This window comes from Numida meleagris, chromosome 18 (genome assembly GCF_002078875.1).
Source record: "Numida meleagris isolate 19003 breed g44 Domestic line chromosome 18, NumMel1.0, whole genome shotgun sequence".
NCBI lineage: Eukaryota > Metazoa > Chordata > Aves > Galliformes > Numididae > Numida > Numida meleagris.
In genome coordinates, this window is record NC_034426.1 from 7,935,536 (window position 1) to 7,954,401 (window position 18,866).

General features: G+C 48.0%; 1 protein-coding gene across 7 annotated transcripts in view; it reads right to left on the reverse strand.

The window, feature by feature from the left end:
• The window catches only part of BCAS3 (BCAS3, microtubule associated cell migration factor), a 312,898-nt gene that overhangs the window by 115,578 nt on the left and 178,454 nt on the right, over positions 1-18,866 (reverse strand). The gene's annotated exons all lie outside the window — the stretch shown is intronic.

The following is an 18,866-nucleotide window of genomic DNA, read 5'->3' on the forward strand; positions in this document are numbered from 1 at the left end:
CCCGACAATCTTCATTTCTTCGGTAAATATTTAAGTGGACGCTGCGAAGCACCTTCAGCTTTCTGACACCCTCTGCCCACGTCTGCCCAAAATCAGCACTCTGCTCGCACCCGGGCTGGCCTTATCTCCAGCACAGACTGCTGGCCCCGGCCCGGCCGGGTGGTGTTTCCAATTTCCTTATATAACAAGGCTCTAATGTCGGGCAGGAAGTGGGCAGATACTGAGAAATCAGGGAGGATAAAAGGCACTAGACCCATAACCCTTGGGGTCAAGAGGGTATGACTTCAGGGCCTAACAGTAAGGTGGAAGGATGTGTTCAGGTAGTTTTAAATTACCTTGTTTTACTGGTCTTTTCCAAGAGGAAGAGAGATAAGATCAAGCGCAGAAGATTAATATCGCATACATGAATATACTCACAGGGCTAACACGAACACTGCTTCCCCCTTCTAACTGTAAGTAGTTTCACTCAATGTTCTGGAGCTGAAAAATACTCTCTCCCTTACAACGTAGCTGAGATCTCACATTTGGAAGAACCACAATGCGGAAGAGCCAGCCAGGAGCACTCGTAGCCTCCCCGGGAACAACCAGAGAAGCAAAAGATGAGCGCGTAGGATCGTAAGGCAGATTTGTTTTCCAAAGACTGGCAGGTGCGGGCACAAGTACAATGAGCTGCAAGTGGGAAATAGAGCTCTGGCCATACACATTGCACTAAACACATCTGCACGTGCAGCACAAAGGACAGAAATCCTCTTCCCACCACCAATGAAGCAATGAAGTCCCAGTTTTCAACCTGTGTGCTTGAGTAATGAGTTCATTATTGGCAAAGACGTGTCACTGCTGGTCATGGGAATGTAGGAGCTGCCACGTGAAATTAACCACTGCAGAACAGCAGCTGTAGCTGTGAAAGCACCTGCCTGATACCACCATGTGGATGGCAAGGATGCTGAAGGAAAGAACGTTTAACGACTAAAAAAACCCAGCCTTTTAAAGACTACAACTAAGAACTGATCGCTCTTAGGAAGAAGATGGTAAATAACTGAAATTATGGTACTAGCTGAAGACAGCAGCCTCTGAATTTGCAGGGAACTTCCACCTTTGTGGACAGGGTTTTGAACAGATCTCTGCTCAGGATTCGCCTTTGGCTTCACAGATGAGAACGTGCTGAGCACAGAATTACAGGTAAAAGCCAATTACAGAAATGTGCTGGGTTAGAACTCAGAGGCAAAGCCAACCTAACTTTGTCTGTTCTCCCTTTGGATCTGAATATATTCGGTGCATTAGGTACATGGAGACATGAACGGAGCATAAATCTTCACATGATTCTTCAATCTGTCTACAAATGACCATGTCATTACACATAAACTGTTCTATACAATATGTGTGCTTCCCTTTTAAACAGCTAAGGAGTGTATCAGACACCATGGTAAACACAGAAAACCGAGCGTGAATACCAATAAATGCAAGCCTTCCGTCTCGGAAACTCTTCACTTATTTGATTAAGTTAGGTGAAAAACAGAGCAGTCATGCTTGTAGCTTTTCTTCCTTTTTCCTTTCCTCCACTCTTTTTATTCCTAATGCGAATCGGAAGTCTATGTGGAGCAGCCTGGCTAGCCCCAGCCTAACCTCCCCATCTGGAAGGGAACTAACCAGCCTTGGGGCTACTTCCAACCCTTCCCAGCTGTTGGGTTCGGGTTTTTTGTTTTTGCGGGCTTGAGAAAGCATATTTATATAAATGATTGCCATATCCTTTGCCAGCTGTTGACCCTGCTCTTGTCCCGGTTGGGGCACGTTTCTCATTTTTAGCGGCCACAGACTGGAACTGACCCTGACAGAGTTAGCACGCTATGCAAACAGCTTCACGCGCTCTGGCTGGGGCAGACGAGACAATGGGTGCCCAGTGTGAGCCGCGCACCGGTGTTTCCCTTTGGGCGAGTGTCACCGGGCCCAGGGCTGGAAGCGCCGCTTCGGAAAAATAAATGCCGAGATTCCCAGCGCCGTCGGGAGGCTTCCTGCCCCGTCCAGCAGCGGCGGGGGCTCAGACACCGCTCCTCTCAGCCGACACAAACACAGGCCGAAGGGCGCCTGCTCTGGGCCACGTCTCATGTCAGGTACCAGAAAATTTCCTGCCCTGAACTGTCAAAACTTTCCAGAACTGTTTTCCTAGAGCCGCGTTTCCTCCTGCGGAATGACGAGCTGATGAGTCTTCACGAAAGCCTTCGATAAAAATAGTAGTTAAATCATCCACTACAATAACAACGATAAAAAAATCAATAGCGACCTACAGCGATGATTCAAAATTTTCAGATCAATGCATCCGACAAGGAGAACCGCTTTCTCTGCATCCCACGGCACTGCTCTGGAAACGCATCCAGGATGCGGAGCGCTCCCTCACCTCCCGCTCACCTGTCGCTGCGTGGCAGCGCAGCCGCTCTGAACGGCAGCAGCGGGGTTCTCTGCGAGAGGGGAACGCTCTTCACAAACGCTTCCAAAGAAAACGCAGCTCCTCGCTCTGGATGTTCCCTCATTAACTAATGCCGCTGAAGTTAAATGGGACGCAGACAATGAGCTGCAGCCCTTACAACTTTCATAAGCATTATCGGGTTTTTTGATAATAAGTAGAGGTGGCATATGTGTTCTGTTTAGTATGCAGAAGAGCCTCGTTTTATTCTCAATGCACAGATTTAATTAAAAATAAATTTACTGTTAACGCTTAAAGTGGTGCCAAGATTATCCAAACAGAAGGTTTATGATACTTAATAATTGATAAGAGGAGGGAAGTTCACAGATTGCGACTGATTATTATTTAGTGGGTCTGTCTGCATAGGTGAAGGTGGCACTGTGGCTAGCCAAAAGGAGAGCAATCCTTTCTGTTATCATCTGCGTGCGCAGAAAAATGTGCCTCTAGCAAACACTTTCCAGAAGCATTTGGAAGGAAACAGATTACAGATCACGACAGATTCACTGTTACTTTGAGTAATAGAGGGCATTCCAAGTGTTTTCTAAAGCATCAGTCTCAGTCCAGTCCCGGGCACAGGAGCTTTATTCACACACGTATTTTTGTTATTACTGTAATTTTTAATATCAGCACGCACAGATCAGCTTCTGTCAGGCAGCGATTCTCAGCTTGGATTTCAAACCAGCTTTAGCACGATGCGCCAGAAATTTCCACAAGTGCTGAGAGAATTAACTGATGGGATCTTTGAAGCCTCTCTATCCCAGATTAACTAATGAAAAATCTGTGAAATCACAGTTCAATCTTCTTTTTTCCGTGGCTAGCTGTGTCTGCAGCGGTTGGGATGACAAGATGCTCCCAAGCCATCTGGTCCCTCGCGCAGGATTTGATTCAGAAAATTAATAGTAACACCATGGGTGTGCACACACTGCAGCAATCCAGCCATGGAGTCCTGTTACACAACCCAACGCATCGGGGCCACTGCCCGCTCCGTGCTGCTGCCAGCCCCACCCCCACGCTGCGCAGCCCACGCTGCCCTCCCACGCTGTGGGGAGAAAGGCCCGACTTCGGGCACTCCCCTCAGGATGAAAAGGGAAGAATATTTTTCTGCTTTCATGTATTATGCAAATGTAATATCTATAAGTAATGTGGCTTCGTCCTCTCGGAAGTGCTATCCAGCATTTATCGGCCTAGGAATTCCATTTTTCCTTTCATACTGTGCACGTTCTCATAGATGGGCAAAGGATGCACCAGAGGCAGACGGCACGTTCCATTCACAGATCTAACTCAGAACACCACAGGAACAGGACGGGGCAAAGGCAGCTTCAGGCAACTTTCTGGAGTGTAACTCAGCAAATCCACGATGCTGTATGGAAAAGGAAAAGCAGGAAAGCTTTTCGGCAGGAGCGCTGCTTGCCAGAAGAGACTCGGGGTTAAAAGAAACTTCTATGAATTATCTATGTTAGATAAATTGTGTATTAAAATGTTACTTTGAAAGATTATTTTAGTTTGGTTCAAGATGAGCATCTTACTATATTTTACATAATTCAAAGCTCATCCCCATTAAAATTCATTAGATCTGTGTATTCAAATCCGCTAGGTATCTTTGGAAACACTACGCTAATGTGTTTAACTGCAACTGTAAATGTTCAGCTTTCTTCAAAGGGTTCTAAACAGAGTATTTTGGTGCAGCAGCAGAGTGCCTGGCAGGGAGGCAACGAGAGAACAGCGCGGTGTGAAGACGTGGGCAGCACGGAGCGGGGGGACTGCACGCAGGTACATTAACTGCCCGAGCAAAGAGATGTTCAGGGCGGTACACGATTCACAACACAGTGTAAGTTGTAAATACAGGAACATTAATGGGAACAGTTTTGTCCCTTTTAACAGCGCTGATGGATTTCATTACTGTGACAACACGCTGCAATAGGTATGTGAAGCCCTGGACAGCTTTTCGGTTATGAATTTTAAACCGGCTTCCAGAAAGCAGAGCATATAAAGAATATAATAAAAAAAAAACACTTCGGCTTTTGAGCATTAAAAGCAAAAGCTTCTACAGAGGGCAGGAAGGTGAGGGATCCGGGAGGAATATCCTTCTCCCTCACACCCTGGCAGCCGCAGTGCGTGTGCTCAGCGAGGAGCAGCGAGCCGTGCTGCAGGATGCAGGGCTGCCGCAGGCTGGGCAGCACGCCGTCCCTCTCGGGGTGCAGCACCCCAGGGAGCTGCTTTGCAGCAGCAGGTCCTGCAATGTGCTGCGCTGCGTGCCCGCCTTCCTCCTGCACGCCGTGACTCCAGGTTCTCCTCGAGAGCCTGGGTTTGCGTGCTCCTGAAAGCCCTGACTGAAGTGGGAAACCCTTTGGGTGTGAAGGGGAAGCTGGGCCCTTGTATCAGCACCTCCTCTACCTCGGCGGCCGCCGTTCACATTTCAGACCCGCTGCCACCAATCTTTTTTATTTTGTGACACGTCGGCTTGGCCTGACCCAGCTCCAGCCAAAGCCAATGGAAAACTCCCACTGCTTCCAAGCAGGAAGGAATTCAGCCCTAATACTTTAAAATTCGGTGCAAAGCTCAGGAAGCCCCAAGAACAGACGCAGATACAAAATCTCACTTTCTTTTACCCCTCACCTTCAGAAATACCCAAACTCAAATCCTAGGAAGCATCTTACAGCCAAACTACCCCCAGGTTTCACAAAGTTCAGAAGGCGCCGAGGCCCCGGCACGCACGGGGCTGCACTGCCGGCTGCCACCCCCGGGTTAATAGCTGATGACCCTTCCCATTCCTAACCCCCAGCGCTGACCTCCTGACCCACCCCCGGTGCCGCTGTTTATAAGCATGTTGCCACTGGTGTAAATAAAAAAGGAACACAATGTGCTGAAATTGTTACTGGTGATGACAACCGACACACATTTTACACTGCCAGTGGGCAAAAACATCAATAAATAACTCCAAATCTGTTGCTAATGTGCTCAGAGCTTCTTGCACCGATCGTGTTATTTTCCCTGGTTTTCCTTTTTCTCTACACGGATCTTTATGGGGCGAACAAAAAGCTTCCACCAAGGAAGCCAGCCAACAATAAGTCAGCCCGTGGATAAGGGTTAGCGGTAGCACTGCACAGCAGCTGGAATTTCCACCTTCCAACCGACTCCAAAGCAGTGTGAAAATCCGCCACAACGCGCAGCAAACTGAACGGCACAACCCGAAAATCCTGCAGGTAAGAAAAGCACACGGCTCCTGATGCAGCACAGCACGGGGCTCTGAGAGCTGCTGTGCTCCTGCAGCCCGCAGGGATCCGCAGCGAGCCAAGTGCTTTACAAATTAACTTTCTGGAAGACTCTGAAAACGCCTGATGTGAAAATAGAGGAGGAGACAGGAAGAACAGACCCCAACTCCTCACTTTTTGCTTTAAAACTAAGTTCTATGTCTTGTTTTGATTTTTAACTCAATAATCTGTTTCCAGAAGGGGAACATCAGAATGTAAGAACTTCCCAAAGTGCCATTATGAGCCGTACACTGGGGCTGCTGCCTAGCTGGTTCTCCAGCTAACATGAAGAATCTTTTTCATTTTAATGGGGAACAGATAAAATCTATGCTTTGTTGTTTGCTGCTGCTACAATTCAATGAGACAAAAGGTACACGAGTGTGTCTGCAAAATGAACAAGTTATAAAAATGATTACAGTAGATGTAACAGTCTATAAAATATGATCAAATAACAGTCATCTCTCTTTCTCAAAAAGAAAAATTTGATTACGTGTAATTGTAAAATCTAATTTACATTCTCCCATTTCCAATTTAAATTTCCACTTTTATGAAATATTCTCTGCTTCAAAGTCGTGCGTGTGTAAATGATGCTTTGACATGCTTCTAATTGATTCGTTTTACACTATCGAAAGGATAACAGTGATTTGCAGAAGAATTTTTTTCTGTCTTGCACACATCTCTCATTTGCCCATCTTAATTCAATTAAAGGAAGTAAGGACGGTTTGACCGATGAATGAACCATATTTTAACTGAGGACATTTCTATGTAAACTGGAGAACACCAACCACTAATTCTCAGCCAGTTACTTCCGATCTGCAACTTTTATTTTGAAAGGTCACGGCCTGGTCACAGAAAAGAAAGAGGATATTAAATGCTGGCAAGTATTTTATAATGGTGCAAAACTATCCTACAAAATGCTGGCAAGTATTCCATGGTAGTGCAAAACTCCAGGCCAGTATCAAAAGCCAAAGGCTTTGAACTCCAACGCAACTTATGTGCAGACATTCTGTATTTAGCCCTAGCTCAGTGTAGCTGAACATTAAAACTTAACAGCAACTCCTCTTCTTCACGTGCAGTACCAGCATGTGTTTGTGTAAAGGCAAAGTGCAACGTATGGGGTGTGCTCTGCGGCTGGCCTGGGTCAGCTCCTGGGTATACTGCGCTGGGGAGCACCTGCAAATATCCACACTGATCAATACATAGGAGTTCTGCTGTGAACTGCAGGATAACCTTCACATGTGAGTTGCAGCCTCCGCGCCGACCTGGAATACCCAGGAATACCAGTATATATATTTAAAGGCAGCAAAGAGGTTAAAAGTGGAACAGAAGCAAGAATCTTCAGCTTCAATGCTTAATTTAAACACGCTCTATTATTTTCCTAGGATCTAGAGGAGATGGTGTCATCCACCTTGTACACATCAAGAAAGTTGTGAAGATAACGAGGGCATTTGTTTCCATGTCAAGGAGAAAAGTTCTCCGTCCTCAGCCTCCCCCCACACGTGGGCATTTTGCTCCTGCACTGGGAGGCGGGGGGAGGAAAGCTCCAGAGCTGAGGAATCACAGTGCAGACCTGATCAGCCTCAGCCAGGCGGGCGGGGTGCGGCCAGCAGTGGGGAGTGCTGGCTGATGTCAACACCTCCTGAGAAGCACTGTCAGACAAAGATGACATTTTGAGGAGAAAAAGGTATTAATGTAATAGGCAGCCTATCATCTGCAGAATCAAATCCTTTGCACCTTCTGGACGCTGCACTTAACCTCACTGCTTAACAGGAGAGGTGCTAGAGTAGATAACAGAGGAGGGAACATTACAGTAAGGATCATTTTTAAGGCAATACTTGCTGACAGCATGCTGAAATGAGGATAAACACATGCCTACTGTTTCAAAACAGCAGCAAAGGCCGAACTTCTATTAAATAAACATGGCAACAACCTCGCAGAAGCCCAGGGGCGAGATGCTCTGGCAGCAGCGAGGTGAGGATGATGAGGAATGTCCTTGCTGTGAAGGCCGCCCGAACCCAGCCGGTCACGGAGCACAAGGGCTGGAGGCCAAATGCCAGCTGCAGAGCAGGGCACGGTGGGTCACATCAGCGCCCATCGTGCGCCTGTGGCATGGCCACATCACAGACGAGTGAGACCCAAACGTGCTGCCCCTGTCCACCAGGAAGGCCCCAGACCTGTCCCGTTCATGGTCACTGCAGATCCCTGACAGTACGTCCCGCTCCTGGAGCACCTGACAGTACATCACCAGCCCAACAGCTCCGCTTCACTTCAAAAACACGGCCCGAGTTTGTGTCATTTCTCTCTGCCTGCAAGCCCCTTGGATGCCAGAGGTCCTCCAGCAAGCTGGGGAGGCACAGTGCAAAGCCAGGGGCACTTCAACCAGCCAACAGAGAAATGCACAAATTCCAAGTGGGAGAGGCACACTGCCACTATGCTTTTCAGATACAAGAGGGGAATAAAAGACACATGGCATTCTCCCAGAATACTTTTTTTGAAAGATGACTGTTTCACTTCAGCCAAGGGTGGTGGTTTTGTTCCTTTCAGAGCAGTGGTCTTAGTTGCTCATCCTTTTAACAAGTACTGTGGGGAAAAGTGAACGCAACCAATCTTCATCAGGTTGGTGTTTGAACTCGTTCAGAAAATCTGGCTGCTGAAAATACAGAAACGCCAACAGGTTTTAGACCTCCCACTTCAGCACCCAGCCACAACCTGGTTCCCTTCCAAAGCCCCTGCTGGCACCTGCATGGCACAGAGTTCGGAGCAGAGCCTGCTCACGTCGCACAGTGCCTCAGGCAGCAGCTGCTCTTGGTGCAGGGATGTTATTCACCACGCAGCATACCCATGGGTTGTGCTGCAGGGGGGCTGCTCCAACCCAACAGCTCGCAGTAGCCCCCAGTGCACGTCCAGCACGATGCCTACCAGCACTATTTTTTCTGAAACAGAATATGTTTAAGTGAGAAGTGCCAGCACTGTCTAGCAGAAGCAGGCAGCGGTAACACAGGTGACAGAAGCACAAAGGTTCTCTGAACGTTAAGGCAGAATGTGGCTAGTGCCAGCCAGGAGGCACTACTTCCAGCTGTAAGGGGATGTTATACCAACGCTGGAGGCCAACGCTGCCCCTCACACCAAGCACTGGCAGCACAAAGCAGTGCCGTGCTCCTTGTGGGGAAGGGAGGCAGAACAAGGCTCTTCACCTTGGCTGGCACAGTCCACAAGGGACAGCAGCTTATACAGCGGGTAAGAATTAGTCCCATTTGTGAGTTTTTCCTGAAGTGAGAGCAAACTCCACTAAATATTCCTGCCTGCCTCCGCGTGCACAGAAGGCCCGGTGCACATAAATCTGGAGCACTATTACCCTTAGAAGGACCGAGAGGGACACAGCGATGGCTGCACCGCAATGCAACGCCCTTGCTGCACGGAGCACCCGGGGCACACCGAGCACCAGCGCAGCCCCGTGCCCCGCGCGGTGGCAGCGGGACCGCCACCTCCAACCCCGCCATGCCACGTGTTAATGACCTCGCAGCAGCAGACAGATCCAGTCCTTCTGCTTTTCTTTCTCACTGAATGATTTCCCTAAAGCCAGAGCTGGGCAAAATGCCACTAATGCTGCCGTAAAACTCCCGCTGTGTTAGGAGGGAGGCAGGCGACTGAGGGTTAGGAGGTAATCAAGCTTACAGATTAAGGCTCACTAAAGCTACAAGATCAGCACAGCTCGGGGTGTTTATTAACTCTTTGAAAACCACGATGTATGACTGTGTATCACACGAACATAAAGGACATTTTCTAACAAGAGCTGACAGCTGAACTGTTTTGCAAGATTAATTCTAATTTGTGCCAAGCCGGGAATACAGAAGAAGCACTCTTTAAACCTATTTGGATCGATTTCATTTTAAAATGTACCTCCAACTATGAGACTGAGCAAGCAAAAACCTCCCAAGAATGACAGGGAAGTAAAATTTCCTAATAATTCTTCCACTCAAAAACATCGTCTTTTAAATTAAACAGCAATCTGAAAGTCAGGGAGTGGAAAACACTTCTGTCCCCTCGGCGAGTGGAAGCGCTGACCGGGGAATCACTCGTTTTTAGCGGCGCGGAACGGGTTAATTTCTGAATATAAAATGAGGTTGCCACAATCTGGGTGTTTTTTGTTTTGTTTTGTTTGTAACACAAAGCAAAATATACTCTACAGATGCTTGATTAAAATGCAACAGCTGTTTATGGCGGTGCATTTTCCGCTAATTTACTGGGGCAGATTTTTCAAGGAGCCTTGTTTTATTGCATCTTCATTTGCATACACATCCACACACAGAGCTGCCGGCCCAGTCGACCCCGGCTTGGGTGATATTTCAGCTTGAAATGCACTCCAATACAACTAAGCACAGCACTCCTGTAAGAAAAAGAGTTTCAGGAGCAAAGTGTTCCAGCTCCGTCCCACGATCCAACCTGCTCTTTGTACGCATTTACCGCCCCACTCCAACACGTTCCCTTTCTCTGGCATTGTACACAGCCAGGATCTAATCTGCCCTTCACATCTGCCTGGCTAGGCCTGGTGCCTTTTTTTTATTATTATTATTTCCCTTTTGTTTATTTGATCTATTGCATTCCTTAAGCTTGATGACTAATCCAAATTATTAACAAATACAAAAGGGTTTATGTAAATGATTATGATGAACAAAAACAAATCACAATTATAACGTTGTTAAGTGAATTAGACAACAATGACTACAGCTTCCCTATCATAGATTGAGGCGGATGAATTTGAACTTTATTGACAGTAGCAGCAGAAAGCCTTAATCACTAAGCACCAGTAGAGTCTGGTTTTCATAGGCTAATGACCCATCTATATATTCATAACAAGGGTCTCATTCATCATAATTCATATAAAGAAAAAAACCTCTTGCAAAACTAATGGAGGGAACGTGTGAAAAGTGATTGGATGGGTAAAACTGTAGGGGCTGGAAAGGCCTTAATTGATTTTATTGTGCTGTGTCTAAGCCTCCTCGCACAGTACATCAGATCTGTATCTAACTGCATTTCAATTGATTTTCACTGATAGGCTTCTTTCTTATGGCTAGGGCTTAAGTACTAAACTAATAAAAGGATGAAAGACTCTGTAATACAGATTTTGAAAATAATGTGCACACATGATTTCTACGGAAGAAAATTGCATGATATGTGTTTGTCTTACCAAAGTGGCTACAACCAAATGTAATACAAGAAAAATGCAACTAATGTGAAGAACATTGCTCAGGACAGGGAGGGAGAGAAAAAAGGGGAAATAAGGAAAAATGTCCCTTGGCTAAAATCAGCTTGATTGTAAGCAGACTTGACTTCAGTGGAGTTGTACCTGCTCACATTAGGGGTGATTTTGAGTGATATCTCAAACTTGATTGAACGAGATTATAATTCACTTCAGATGGTTCGTTCTTCACAATTGTAAATAATGAGTCATACAAATTCTGCATTCCACCTGCATGTCCTGGTAAAGTTACCTGAAGCAAAAGGAGCTGGTTCCTCACTGTCTTTGTACGACTGCATTCCTGGACCTTTACAATACAGAAAAGGAACCCGTGGCAGGAATGTTATAAGGGAACCGTAACTCCCTCTAATTTCTTTTGCACACTTTAGATAACAGCCTATTCAAGCTCCACACATTGCTGAATTGGGCTTCCTATCCAAAAGTCACAGTCGAGTTGAAAAAGGAATTTGGTGCAGATAAAATGCGAGACACGGTTTGAATAACGGATCATATACACAACAGGTTCACTGGAAGGGAGCACACATTACATGGAAAAGTCTATACACACGGAAAAACCTAAAATTTGGGAAAACTTCTTCAAAATGATGGAATTACAATTTTTTAGTCTACACACTCTGCCATCATTTGCTAATGCAATTGCAAACGACGCTATCTGCCAGTCAGATGGCTTGTAACATCTGTATAACAAATGATAATGTATAATAGTTGTTCTGGTTTTGTGCTCCTTTGCGAGGCTTGGTGTTGATAATCTCCAAAGCACACCCATGATTCTTTAAATTAAACATAAGAATCTTGTCTCACAGTACAGCTAGGTTATCCATGTGTAAGAGCCCAAGCCAAGTAATTACACATCCGCTCAAAGGATTAGACACATAAGATTTCTTTAAATTTTTAATAAAACTGCACAGCTGTTGTAGGGAAAAAAACTCTTTTGTTCTAGATTTTTTAAAACCATTAGGCTCAAAGTGATTCACAGTTATGCTTCAAGAAAAGTACTTCCCAAGTATTTCTGTTAGGCGCTTTTTTAGTAGATTTAACATCAGTTTAACCTCATGGCGACAGACCGGAATCAGGAATAACCTAAAGGGAAGAGATTTGGGCGAGTTTGGAAGAACACTGCTCTGCTCTCCCCAGGACTCCTGCAGATGCATTTAGCTCAGCAGCACGACTGCCTGCAGTGCCCGCGGGACACGGCGAGCTGCCACCTCGTGCTGCCGCGCCACGGCACACATGCAGGCACGGCCCTGCTGGCCGGCACCAACGGGGCACAGTGAGGGTGGGCTGTGCAGAAGAGAGGGATCTTCCGAGGACCTCGTGCAATGAAGGAGAAAGATGTATGAGCAGAAAGTGCAAGGTCAGGAATGCGAAATGTGAGTGCCCATCAGTCACACAAGACGGGGCAGAGTCCTGCAGTTGCGGGAAGGTGATGGCGCAGTCACGGGCAGAGCCAGCGCGGCTCTAGCACCCAGCATCACGGACATGCAGAAATATCCCGCTGCTCGGCACAGCGCTGTCACCTCAGGCCCACGTGCTGATCACCCGTGGGCAGGCTGGGAGCCTGAAAGCCAAAGGGGAAGCAAAGCAGCGTGGGGAGGGGAACAGGAAGGGGAGGCAGCACGGCTTTTTGCCATTGCAGCTGTAAGCTGGGATGTGTGCACGACCACTGCCCACGAGCACATCAGGGACACCAGCGCCACGGAAGGAAAAACTATTCAAGTCGAAGGGCAGCACCAGCTCCGGCGCAGCTCCAGGTGCAGCTCTGAAGGGCTCAGCACGGACCTGCCCAGCCCCATCTCGCAGCCCTGCCTCCAGCCCGCTCCTTTACCTCACTTACAGGGCTTTGGCTTTGTACCTTGGTGTAAATCTACCACCGCAGAGCTGTTGCAATAATATGCAATATTACTGAGCAACCAATGGAGAGGATTTACAAGATAAACTATGGTATGCAGCTATATTTACAATGAATCTAAATCCCTAAAGATTTTAATGAACTGCAGCTGACCTTGATCAGTGATTCAAAGCCCAGCACAGCTTCTACTCTCTCACACATTACTAACCTTTGCTACAACATTTATCAATTTACCTTCTTGATCTCTCAAGCAGGTCATGTTTTCTAATGAGCCACTAGCTCAAAGACCTACATCCCAATTAAATTACTGAACGAAGACATGCTGGAATGCAGGCTTCGTTTAAAAGAATTAGCACTGAACACACCTAAAGAGTGGATTCACCAAGCCTCAACTGATTCTCTAAACCTGAAGTGATTTTCCTAACATTTCTATGTAACGTGCTGCTCAGAGTTAGAATTGTTAATGCTATCCCTAAAACACACAGTTTCCTTGGAAGTTTTTGTTTTTCCTTCCCCAGCTGCTCCGTACGTTGCTTTGCCTGAATGCTGACCTGAGCTTTATGTCACCTACGCCGGTAGCTGTGAGCTCGTCGGGCCTTGGCGTGTGTGAAATCTTCCTTATACAAACCTACACAGATGGTTATTATTAAAGTCACTTCACAGACTTACAACTGCTCACACTTGAAGTTAGACGCTTATTAAGATGTCCACAAGATCTGAGCCTAATTTTTTCCTCTTTCAACACAGCATGCGTATTGATGGAAGAAAGTGCTCAAGGCGCAGCCCCAGGGCCCCTCAGGACGGGGTGTCCCAGGGCCCCTTCCCAAGGAGCCGTGAGGGCGCAGGCCGGGGCTATGGCTGAGCTGTGGGGGCAGCCCTGCCCAGCCAAGGTGACAGCAGCGTGGGGACAGGGCCGATGCCCCCGGGTGTGCTGGCTGCACCACGGGCCCTGGTTGGGAAGGCAGGCTGTGGAACCCGCTGCCAGGCCAGGAGCCGGCGCTGACAGGGCCGCGGCGCACGGCAGCCCCGCACACGCACGGTAGCTGGGACGCTTCCTGGATGCGATGCACATGTTGGGAACGAGTGCACCCGGCATGTGCCGGAGCAGTCACACGGGAGGGAAACAATGCTGTCAGTGCTCGGCCTTGCTGCATTGCTACAGGAATACCATACATGCTGCTGTTGTTAACAGAGCTGAAAACCCACATAAAGGTACGGAAGCACCTGACATATTTATATCTATTTTCTTGTTTTTATTTGTTCAGTCACTTACAGAATTACTGAGCAGTAATGGAAAGTACTGACAAGTACGAAGCAATTCCCAACACGTACACAATCAAATCATATTTACAGTCACAAAGACAGAGTTGAGAGCATCAGAGAAGCGCCAGCTTCAGGAGGATGTCAGATTCCAAGGGGACTTCCTCTAATTTGAGGAAGCAATTTACCTGTACCTGGGAGTCCTGCTTCCCAACATCAGCACGCGCTTGTTTCTACCAGACCCGTCCCCTGCGATGCCTCCCCTTACCTAACACTTCACAGGAAAATCAAGATTCAGTTAACAAGCCACACAGCAGATGCAGAGGAACTTTTGCAATTCACAGATCCCTTTAGGTGCCCGGAATGTGGAGGAGATGCCATCGAGTAAGGGGTAAGCTGTGGCACTGCTGACCCAAGCTCATCCTTACAGTGAATTTGCTTTGTAATTCTAACCCCATGCTGCAATAACACCTCGAAACTAACACCACTGCTTTTCCTGACTGCAAGTATCTTCAAAACAAATTTTTAGTATAACAAAATTATTGTTTCAAAATACACAAACCAAGTATAATGTAGTGAATTCTGATATTGGAAGGAGCTGTGCCTACACCAAAGCTAACTGATTTCCTTGTTTCATCACAACCCCAATGCCTTCAGGATTAACCTGCTAAGGTTTCTGGCCATGCACTCATCCTTCTGCACTTCTCCATACCGTTCTGCACATCCCACTTAATTGCCCACATAATTTTTATTTTTTTTTTTGCTGCAACAGTTACGGCAAAGATGATTTCCCAACAGCAATGCCAAGGGTAACAGTTCAGGACCTCTTCACTTAAGGAGTGCTTCAAGTACACATGCCCTGTAGGCACTGTATTTTGATGACCACTGTCACTGGAAAATAAAAAAACACTGCAAAACCAGATCCATGATACCTGTAAGAAAACACTACTTGGACCAGGCCTAATTTATTTGTTGGCAGAGAAGATCTACTGGGCTTCATGTAAAGTTCAACAGAAAAACATGCAGTAGAGATATCTAGAATCACAACTGCAATAAAACAAGCTGTACATTTATCTGGCTGTTAAATGCAACTCTACATTTATTAGTAAAAAGGAATCAAATCTGGTTACGGCGTAAAACATCTCCCCTGCTCCGGGAGAGCCAGCACCATCCATCACCGCTGCCTGCTCTGCCCGCGGCCACGACAACTGCGTGGGCCTGCCCACAAACAGGGAACACAGAGCAGGGCTACCGACCCCAAGAACGCAGAGCTGCGCTCCCACCCCCGCTGCCCACAGCCCCCAGCATCCCCCCAGCTGCCCGGCTGCGCCACTGTCCTCCGTTATTATTTTTTAAATGACGATGTCAGCCGACACGCACATCCTGAGGCTGCTCCCAGGTGCACCGTCAGCCAGGGATCCCGTGCTGGGTGTGTGAGGGAGCACGGCGGGCACAGGCAGGCACCGCACAGCTCCTTCTGTGTGTTGATTTCAGCAACGACCCACAGGGAACATTCACCATGAGAGGAGAAAGAAAATCGTTTCATCATTTCCTCCAAATGCTATCTATCTCGGTGCTGTCTTCTTAAGAAGGATGTATGATTGCACGTCGAATACTTTTCCTAATTGTATGCGTCTTCCCTAATTATGAATTCATAAGAGCAAGAGGGTTTCCTTGGCGAGAGCTCCAAAACGTTCCTTCTGCATTTAGCTCGGCACGGCTGCTGCTGACAGCACACCGAAAACGAAATAACTTTCCCATCTTAACGCGGCCATACGCTTCCTGCTAGGCTGTGACCTAATTGAGACTTTTGATCTTAGCTTTTTGAAAACATGTTATTCTTCATAGTCTGTAAAACATTTTAACTACAGATCTCCCGCAATCGTTGCTGAAAGCTACAGGGAATTAAAAAAAAAAAAAAAGAGGGGGAAAAAAGTCAGTTTATCAAAGCCGCTGGAAATACAAGGTATTAATTATGCTAAATGAAGAAATATGGGCATTCGGTTACTTTTGTGGGTCAGAAATATTTTAATCTGGCGCTGCCAGCCAGCTGCCTGTCGCTGACCCGCGCGTCCCTATCAGCCGCCGGATCACATCAAAGCCGCGGGAAGTGAGGAAAGCAGCGAGCGGCGCGGGGCCCCCGGGTACCGAGGTCACAGATTGGACTGAAACCACCACATTGTTATCAATTACAATCGCCGATAAGGACACGACCTTTTTGGAGGCGCGTAAGTGGGGGATATTCACGTGCCCGCCTCCCCCCGCACCGCTCCCGGCTCGCTGTAGGGGCTGACGGGGGGAATAAAACCGCACAGCAAATTCTAATTCTCAAATGGGCACGAGTTAAAAATATGGCACAGAGTCCACTGCTGATAAGATAGACTCAGCTCAGCCGAACACAGCTCCCTTGATTCGGTTAGCTGAGCCAAACACACGACAGAGCACAATTAAAGCAGAGGGGAAATGATATTTCTACCCTGCAGACGGCTCTTGTGAAGTTTCATCAAAGCGAGCCCAAAAATGTCTTTATTGCAGCGGGACCTACAGCAGAAGCACATGTAACCGAAAATAAGTAGTGTTACACAGTAGTAAGTCACCTAGTAAAATAAAATATATTTTCAATAAAGATTAGTTCTGCATTTTACTTCTTACCATTCTTTGATCAAGTAATTTTGAACTATATAAAAGCAGGCAGCCCTCCCCCGGCCGGCATTCCTGCCGAGCCCGCCCGGCTGCAGGCAGCGCTCCCAGCCCACCGCGCTGCGCTTCAGGTGGCAGCTCTTGTGAGACCACAGCAGCTCTTGTGAGACACAGGGCAAGTCTTGTGAGACACACGGCAGCTCTTGTGAGACACACGGCAGCTCTCGCTCACGCTTGCTGCGGACCTAACAGTGTAAGAAAAAAGCAAGCTGCGGGTACAGAGTATCCTCCTTCCCAATCAGAGTGAGAAGCGGCTTCATGGTAAGCTGGCCGTCGTATTACAGCGTTATAAAGTTTCAGAAAAGCAGCACTGAAAAAAATGGTAGAGAAAGGCAAGACAGAACTTAAATCCTTAATGACAGAAAGCTGAAAATCGAACTGATTCCCATTGCAGTCAGGACAAACAAGAAATTAGAACACAAGCGCCGTGAACCAGCTTTGCTTTTGCACGTTACACTAGCTCACTCTGTATGCCCCAAATATTTACCAGCTCCAAAACAGATTTGAAACGCATCAAATAGGATCAGGAAAACAGTTGCACATACAAAAGAGGTAACGAGGTGAAACTGGAAGGTACGGAGCTCCGCCGTGCCAATCTACTTACAGGTTTGGGCTTTACTACACTTGTTCCCCTAAGGGGACCAAAAGAGCTGTATATGGCGATATGGAATTAAACAGGGTTATTTCATACGCTGTTTGAATTCAGAACGGAGCCAAGTGTAGGAAATAGAGTTGGTCAGGCTGCTTGCAAGGCTGTGGAATGGGAAGAGAGGAGCAGCAGAACCGAGCCCTCGCTCCTTTCACAAACTTCACCGCCTGCGCCAAGAGGCAGAGAGAAAAGAACACTTTACATTTTATAAATAGTCGTGAACAGAAGCTAAAGCATTTTGCCACTTCTGGGAAATCAATAAGTAAAAACAAGGCACTCATTTGCAAATAATTTATGTGGCTTTTTTTGCTAATGCAGGACAATGCCTCTGTGAAAACGAGGGCAGTAACTTTATTATCCCCGTAAATGCAGCGCAGGGCGAGCAGAGTGATGCCACTTCCCGATCTGCCGAACAAAAGCGCCGCTTCCATCAGATCCTCGCAGCAGCGGTACCGCGGAGCTGCGCAACTCCTTTTAACAGAGCAAAATGACCGAGCTTACGTAACCGAAAAGAAGGCACCGCCACTTCAAACACGCTGGAGCAGCCGCTATTTGGCTTAGCTCAGGGCTGGAAAACCTCCCCGGGCCCCGCTGTCGGCCGGCACCTTCCGGCAGCGCCCCGAGGTGCGCGCCCCGCCCCGTCCCAGCGCCGCTCCCGCTGCCCCGAGCCCCAGCAGCGCGGCCCGGCCCGGCCGCCCCCCCCGGCCACCCGCACTAGACACAGGGAAAGCTCCTTAGGCAGGGCTGAAGAGCGCTATGTAGGGCAGGGAGGAGCGGGGCCGCCCTCTCGCCCAGCTGCGGGACCCGGGCCGGGATGCGCGGAGCTGCGGGACGGCTCGGGGCGACGCGGCCGGGTCCGCTCCCGCGTCCCACGAAGGACGGAAGGGCAGCGCCGGGAACAGGCGGCCCGCAGCCCGCTAACGCGGCCACGACGCCGTCCAGCTGCCTCGCGTTTTTTTCTCTTCTGTTTTTACATCTTAGCTACCCGTCTGCAAAAAGATGAAGGGGAAAAAAAAAAAAAAAAACCCTCACATAAAACTGCCGTTTGACACGGGACGTTACTGCACTGCGTTACCGCTTTGCTTGCAGCCATCCAGCCAGTGAACCCGGCTACGGAAAACCCCGCGAGCGCCGGCAGCAGCGGCCCCGCGCCAACGCCACAACGCGGCCCGGAGGAGAGCGGAGAGCGGAGGAGAGCCAAGGGAGCCCCGGGCAGCGCTGCACGGAGCCCCGCGGGCCTCTCCCACAGCACCGAGCAGAGAGCGGAGCGGGGAAGGCAGATTTTCCATTTGTGCAGGAGGAACGCGGAGGAAACGCAGAAAACATCCATGATTAAATAAAACTTTCTGTGATCGAAGCTGACTGCCATTTTACAATATTAATGCTAATGGGTTATCGTGCTCTTGTTTGCATGTTTCACTTCGGTTTCCATAAAAGTT